Here is an 8,341-nt window from a genome sequence, read left to right as displayed (position 1 = left end):
TCCAAATGAATGCTAATGTCGCTACCTGTCTGCCGGCTGTGTAAAATGCTAACCAGTTCGCTGTATCAACTTATGGTGATATGTTATTGTTGTTTTCACTGCGCTTGTTTCCGTTATTTTCAGTAGGCCGCCGCATTGGTGCAATGTGTTTTTCTAGCTCAGCATTTAACCGGAGGCAAACGGAAACAGCTGGCTTGGTTGTGCCATTTTTACATTTTCATTCATGTAGGATATAGTTCAAACAACCAAGATGTTAAATGAGGAGTTTTAAAATAGGCTTTTTTTTTTTTACCTCTGGCCTGCTAAGCTGAGCTAAACACATCCTACTCAAGGATGTTACATTAGCCCTGTTCATTCCTACAGTATGAAAGCTGCTCAGTGGTGCACAAAAGCTTGACTTCCCAGCTATAAAATTACCCAGATCTTCCGTGCTGTGGGGCCAATAGAGAGAGACTCCCGCAGACTTAGCCAGCAAACTTCTGGTTTAGCGCCCGGCTAACTTGAATAGAGATAAAATGATTTCATCTTGGACCAAATGGCACAAATTATGAGGCTCAGAACAAATTATCCACCGTTTTACAGCTGCTTCTTTCATAATGTATTATGGGAAAAAATATTTTTACTCTCATATTTGTCAGATGAATATGATAAAGCTATTGCTTGCAGCCAGTTAGTTTTGCACAAGAACTGAAGACAGGTCACAGAAACAGCTGGCCTAGCTTTGTCCAGCGGTCACAAAATCCTATAACCCTATATTCTATAAGCACCTCTAAAGCTCACGCTGTATCTCTTAATCCGTACATAGTGTCGTATCAAAGTGTTGTGATTTTACAGGGGGCTGTATACGGGACTATTTCTCAAAAAGGTGCAATTACCTCCATGCAAACCAGCAGAAAGAAAGTGAATAAGCTTGTTGCTCAAAACTTCAAACTGTTCCTTTAACACAGAGACATCAGAGCGGTGTTTCTTTTGACCGCAAACAATGCTACGAAAGCTAGGAAAATCTAATTTAACTTCCTGAAATTACTGCTGACTGTCGACAGTGCACTTTCACATGCGTCATAATTAGTCGTCATCAACTCTTGCATACCATAACGATCAATGCATTCATTCTGTTTGGGGGGAAGCTGCATTTAAAAGGGAAGGGGAAATGGCACAACAACAGTAGTTTTTTTCACAGTGAAGCAGCATATTGCAATAATTTATCTGGGAGAATTCTGAGTAACAAGGAAGTGAACAAAGAAAAATTCCCCCTTAACCACTAAGGGTTTTTGTTGTGTCTTCTGCTGAAAGATAAGTTTGCACATCCTAAAAAAAAGGCAATCAATCAGTAATTACCAAAATACACTGACTTTCTGCAGGTTAGCATGAAATGTTGAGACCACCACCCACCAAGTGTCGAAATCAAGACTTGAATATTTAGAGGCAAAAAGAGTTTATTGAAATTACAAAAAGATGAATCTCTGCCAAATGTGCAGATCTTTAAATCATTACTCTTTAAACTGGATTGAATTGCATCTAGATACTTGATGCCACAGGGCTTGAGGCCAATCAGATGCTACCTGAACAGTTAGTTATGTCAACATACCAGATCAGGTGGCGTAATTGTGGATTTATTGTCGACGGTGGGTAGCCATGTGAAACTGGATGTCTCAGAGCAAAAGTGAGCGAATGTCTGGATCAAAGCATGTCTGCTAACTTGCAAAAAGGTCTGTTTTTTTCTTTGGCTCTAATCCTAATAAAACAGTTGGAAGAATCACAGATGATTCTGGGAGAGTTTCAAGATGATTTTTTTTCTTTGCAGAATTAAGGAAAGACAAAAATGATCAGTTATACTCATTCCCTCATAAGTGTGCACACAATTGTAGATTTGTTGTATTTTCACTGACATCCACACTATTAAATACCAATACTATTCATCAATACTAGTCCAGTGGTGGTGAAATGCTTTGCATGGTAACTGTCATTTTCTTATTCTCCTCATATCCACTATTGTTTCCCTGACCAAATATGTCAAATGCAGTACTTTCTGTGTTCCAAAGCATTTCTCCCAAGAGAGACCAGACACTGGTCATCAAATGTATGTAAATGATCCTTTGACTTCTCTTAACCACAATCAAAGTCAATTTTATACTTGATTTATGACCAGATGCCTGCAAAATACTCATCTTCCGCTGTACTTTTTACTCCTCCTCTTTAGTTGCCAGATGCTCAACAGCCAGCTATTCACTAACTTTGTTGTTTGTTGCGGGGGAGTTAGCATGCAGAGGGTTTATCAGAGGAAAACAGGTGTCTGCTGCTGCTGGAAACAGTGTTGATACATGAGCACAAATGTTGCACTGAACAGTCAAGGTGCAATAAAATCAAAACATTAAAGAGGATGAAAAGCTACATAGAGTTGCAGTGATGGGTGATAATCCTGTGGGAATTCACCCTTCTCACAGTAGTCATTGGATTCATTGTGGCTACTTCATCATAAGCGAAACCTACAAATACAAAACTGTATTCAGACAGAAATGCCTTTATTGTGTTCTGATCCATGGGTGCATTCACTGCCCACAACCAGAGGACAACCACATCCACTGCTGGCACAATCAACCCTCCATGAATACATTTCTCACACTGGGGAAAGATAAATGAAGGAATGGGGGTGTAAACAAGTCCAGGGAACCACGTGATTTTCAGGAAAGCAGGGACAGACATCAAATCGAGGTCAAGATTTAGTCAACTGGAGGCGGCCATTAAAATACTTCTGAATGAAAAGCAGGCAAGAACTGATTCTTGCTGTGTAGATGATAGAACAAGCCCTGAGGTCATTATAAATACCAGCCAGAACATTTTGCAAGGAATCAAAACTCAAGAGGGTTTAACACAGTCCTGATGCAGGGCTGAGAGCATGGTAGAGTGGAAGTGTAATGGAGCCATGCTGGTGTTTGTACATGCTGATGATTGATTTATGAGTTTTAGTGTTGTCAGCTGCACCTGACTGATGGATCAAAAGAGACAGAAGCGGGACCTTTATACACAGAAAAACTGCAACCTTGGCTCCGGCTTCATATTCAACAGACACACGAGAGTGGTATCAAACTTCTCATCTAACTCATTGCAAGAAAGCAAGCATACTTCCCTAAATTTGAACTGTTACTTTAGTATCAGTTTGCAGCTCATGCAGTGTATTTAGCTGGACAATTAAATGATTTAGGAATCAGTTAAAATGGAAATCAGAATACTATATTGGAACAGTGCTGTCATCCTGCTGGAATGTAGCCTTCGACAATTTCTCACAGATAGCTGAAGACCAAACAAGAAGTTATGTCTGCATGAAAAGCAAACACCACACAGGGTTCACTTCTGGGATGAAGCAGGCCTCCCAGACACACTCAGAGTGAAAGTAGATCTTGTTATGTTATGCACTGGTTAAGCTCTCACACTCTTTTGACATTCGATAAAAGGACATCCAAGAATTTGATGAATAATCTTTCACCACCAGGAAGGCAACAATACAAATCTCCCTTTCAAAACAAATACGTTTTAGTCTAAAATGCTAAATAAGGGCATTATTATTATTATTATTATTATTATTATTATTATTATTATTTCTTCTGTATATCAGTCCTCAGATGACCTTACGTTTGTCACAGTAGGTCAACTTTTCTTCTGCTGAATGCTGAAATGAAACTCTTCATGTCTCGCTCTGTTTTTCGTTGGAAAGGGGATCAACTTTCTCTGGTGTGTTTCCAAAAATGCCATCACACTCCGTGAGTCAGTAGAGGAAGCTCCTCGCAGCGTTAAACCTACACTATTGTCTCCTGCAATCTCCTCCTCCTGACTCTGCAATTAAGTACGTGCACATAATAATTTGTTATAATAGGCATTGGCACGTGATGAACAAACAGTAGTAACGTCTCCATAGAGTGCCGTGAAAACGCCTAAAGTTTCGTTTTGTGTCATTGTTTACCAATGTTGCACACTGACAGTAAGCTTCATGTCTGGGCTTGTTTTAGTGTTTTGAAGTGTGGCCAGTGTTGTCTGTTGTAGTTTACGGGAGCTTTATTGTTTTTTGGGGTTTTTTATTTACTTGATTATATACTCTGGGGTGGGAAATTTCCAGCAGCCAGCAGCTAAATCAGGTCAGATGTGTAGTTACTGGCAGTGCTGCAGCACATCCAGTCCTGCCTTGGTTTTGTGCCTGGTCATGAGAATGTGTTTCTGCCTGGTATCTTGGACTTGTTGTCACATAAACTTGTCACATAAACTTGCCTTGGTCTTGGTCACGACTGCATTTTCAAAACCACTAAGAGGATCTGTTGGGAGAAACTGAACATAATATTCATAATTCTGTTTTGATACGCGTATTATCACCTGATAGTAGGAACTGGTGTGTTCTCATTTGCTTAGAATTCATATCTTCATATCTGCAGAGAAAGTGAGTCCTCTCGCACAAAGTCCACCATGTTTCTACAGTTGCCCAGAATGGACAAACCACCCACTGGCTCTAGAGAGGGCCTATTACGTTGAAGTGAAGGCCACGGTTGACTCTCCTACACACTTTGAAAGGGAGGGATGAGGGGAGGGGTAATCAGTTGGTTGCAATCTGCAACCTCGCTGCTAGGTGGCACTTAATTCTACACACTGGTCCTTTAAATCTGTGTGTAGCTCTGGTGTCAACATGTCCAAAAAAGTGCCCTCTTTGATGCCACTATGGTAGATAAAACTTGATAAAGCGCCCTCTAGGGGGCCCTCTCTGCGTGCTGGCTCCCCACCTCACACAGATGGTGCCCTTCTTATTTTCGTTAGTTGAGTTCGTCTCTGTGTCTGCACATTGTTTAGTTGGAGGTTTGAAGGTATCAGCACACAGTATGTCTTTCTTAACCCCGGCGAGACACTGTTTTTACTCAAGCTTGGTTTTAGGCTTACCTCAAACTCAAACACTTTGGATGTGGACTAAAGCTGGTCTTGGACTCCACTGAAAGGGGATCTGTCTAGACGACAGAACCTATGGATGTATCTACTATCCAGCTATCTCACTACTATCAGCAACTTCAGAAGGCCCTCTTTCAGTATCATTTAGCATTTCTGATTGCTTCATTTTCTTTTTTGATATTAACGCTCAATGGGGCCAATGGCTTTAAATTACCTACATTTCATTGTGTTTCAATGTGCAGGCCATAAATACACAACAGAATATAGGCTCTGCTGTGAAAACAGTTTTCCTGCACATCATTAAAATATATGTCTGTAAGTATGCTGAACATCTGACAGTGTCTAGGGAACTCTCACAGCAACAAAGGATGTGGTTTCTTAGTTTTGGTTTCCACTATATTGATTTGAGTATTTGTTGCCATGAATATGCCCTCACCCTAACCCTATTTTGATATTTTATTCTTCATGCATGGGAGAAATGAAAACTTAAGGCAGACTATACCTCTTTGTCTCTAACAGCAGCAGTGAGCTTTTCATCCAGAAAGGAGCAACAATGGATGAACTCTATCCCCAACCGCCAATGAAAGGTAGACTTTCAGGTCAGACATGTCAATTACATCTTTGACTATTGTGCAATAATAATGTCGCCCACTCAGGGAACTTTCCAGCTGTGGAAACATGAAGCAACAAAAGAGATCCGGCTTTTCAAGACGACATTGATCCAACTGACGAGAGTCACTGTTTCCACTGGGATGGGTGGAAAATTGAACCAGGATGTGTTACCTTGTGAATATGTTTTATAATATCCAGAGCTTGTTCTATTTATATCATAAAACGACTCAGGTACAGGATCAAAGTACCACTCTCACTGGCTGAGGTCGCTGTGGTTTGTGGTTTATCTCACTTCTAGCAGAACAAACCAAACCACCCACACAGTGGCGCTGATTGCATCTGTTTTCATGACTCAAATGAGAACTGCTGTCACCTAGTGCCTCACACTTGATATTACAATGTGATTGAGTTGAATTATTGAGGTTTCTCCTGAGGGTGAACCCAAGTGCCATTTGTCCACTAAGTGATTAAAAATAATGTTTGTGTTTTTTAAAGCTGAGCAAACCAACAAGAGTTCACTGGCATCTGCCTTTTAACTAAAATTTTAATCATACAATTACTGATGTCAACTGACACCTCATAAATACACACGTTAACACAAATGTGCCTACAATATAAATGTATATTTCCTAAATTGAATGAATGAACTTCCCACTCAAGCAGGAATCAAACCTTTTCCGTTGTCAAGGAAAGTTTTTTTCCTGTAAGCTTCTTTCCATGTATTTTCCATTAAAAGCTATTTAGTGAATTTGTGTTATAAAACAGAACAATTTAATACACGCGAAAGAGAAATAGTCATTTCCCTTTTTATGTCTTGTGCAGAAATTAGGTATTAGCTTATTTACTGTCCATGTTAGGCTGTAACTTTTTTTTAATTTGTCATTTCACAAACTAAATTTTATTAAGGATACACCAAAAAATGTTAAAGGGGCACTTTTGGAGAAGTAATACAAACTCACAACCTTAATATTTACACCATTTAATGAGATAATATTACAAACTCAGAAATATTTATTTGTTCCATAACTGAACAGAACTTGTTTCAGGGCTTTTGAACAATGTGTACATCTGTACTTGTGAGACCACTGAACGAACTTTATCTGCCAATGACTAACATGTTTATCATATTTTTATGTTCCCTGGAAACTTGTTTAGAAGCATTGCTGTACCTTCTTGTGTTTTCTGTGGTTTGTGCATATCTTCATGCCATGTATATGTTGTCATATTGGCAAGTACTGTATGTTTTTTTTAAAATATTTGCTTGCAGGTTATTCATTTGTACATTGTTCAGTCTGACCACTTGCTTGGATACCAAGTGATGAGTAACATCCATTCGTATTCATACGGGTGGTGTAGAGTTCGACCTTTATTATATGATACTTTTCACTATTACTTTTGCTACGTTGTAGGTTGGCTGTACAAGATTTGAAGGGGCTCTGTGTAGTTTTTGGAGAAGAAATTCAAACTCAGAATTTTAATATTTACAATATTAATGAGATAATAATACAAACTCAGAATATATATATATATATATATATATATATATATATATATATATATATATATATATATATATATATATATATATATATATATTTCTGAATAAACAAGCTGTTCTCAGAGGATAATAAGATCCCCAGAACACTGTTTGAAGCTAGAAAGGTGGCAGGGTCCGCCACATATAAACAAAGTGACACAGATGCAAAACATCACATTTTATGAAGGTAAACATTTATCTCAAATTAAAATAAAGCTGACTCAACAAAGCATTTATCCTGTTAGCTGTAGTGTAATAGAGAAGATTAATTCAATTAACGTGTCCCTTTAATCCACTGCATGAAGTGTCTTCTTCCATTTATCCAACAGATGTCAGGTTTGTCTTTCGGATGTGGTCTCAGTCCGTCGGGGCTGAGAGAGAGGAGGAAAATCAGTTGGAGGAAAATCAGCGCTGGGACGCTTGTTATATTTGGGGGATGAGGAAAAATGGCTACCAGAAGGAAGCAGTGACTTTTGGAGTAAAGCATGATTTGTGACATATGGATACACTCGGAGTGCCCCACGTAACTGACACATTGGGGGTTATCATCAGTGTTAAAGCCGAAGGATTTTACTGCTTACTGGTGAGTGGATGGCGGATACACGACAGACACAGTGGTCTCTGGAGTGGCTAGTTAGCACTGCGCTGCTAGCTGCCTAGCTTGTGAGTTAGCTAGCCTAGACAGGAATGTGCATCTCGGCTCGGGTTAGTGTTTTTTTTGTTTTGTTTTTTAACTACAGCAGCGTTTAAGTCAATGTCAGCATGACAGCAGCAACGCCAAGCGAGACATTACGTACCCAGTGTTAATATTGAAACACAAACCAGCTTGTTTATTTGCAGTGTAGTCATTGAAGGCCAACGTCACCGTTTAGCTTGACAGTTGTCGTTCAGATGCTGCGATGCTAGTGCTGGTCAGCTGGTCGTTAGCCGATGTGAGCTAACATAGCTGGCAGCGTTTCGGTATTACAGTACAGGTTTGCTGCTGGGCTGTGTTTTCGTTTCGTGTTTGGTGCTTGAAGGAGTTTGACTGGTTACATTAATTGAAAAACACATGAGGACGCAGACCGGTGTAAGATTAAGCTAACCGCAAGAGGCACAGCCACAGTAACGCTATGTGGCGTTGGCTGGATTTCTTACTCAACATAATATTATGGGTGGCTAAGCAGGTTTGCTGTAACGTTACGACTGGCCAGCAATAGCCAAGGTTGCTGCTACTAAAGTCGCAATGACTGGCATATTTAGTGCGATCACATCGGCCTCGTTTCGTGC

The 8,341-nt window shown here is 39.7% G+C and overlaps 1 protein-coding gene across 3 annotated transcripts in view; it reads left to right on the top strand.

Moving 5' to 3' along the window:
• Nucleotides 1–7,464: 7,464 nt before the first annotated feature.
• The window catches only part of wdfy3 (WD repeat and FYVE domain containing 3), a 100,301-nt gene continuing 99,424 nt past the window's right edge, over nt 7,465–8,341 (top strand). For all 3 annotated transcript variants that reach the window (XM_073465928.1, XM_073465929.1, XM_073465927.1), the window contains exon 1: nt 7,465–7,655. The gene's annotated coding sequence lies outside the window, so the exon portion shown is untranslated. The remainder of the gene's footprint in view (nt 7,656–8,341) is intronic.

The sequence above is a fragment of the Pagrus major genome, chromosome 5 (assembly GCF_040436345.1).
Source record: "Pagrus major chromosome 5, Pma_NU_1.0".
Lineage (NCBI taxonomy): Eukaryota > Metazoa > Chordata > Actinopteri > Spariformes > Sparidae > Pagrus > Pagrus major.
The sequence above is the reverse complement of the archived record's forward strand: the minus strand, read 5'-3'. Positions and strand labels throughout refer to the sequence as shown.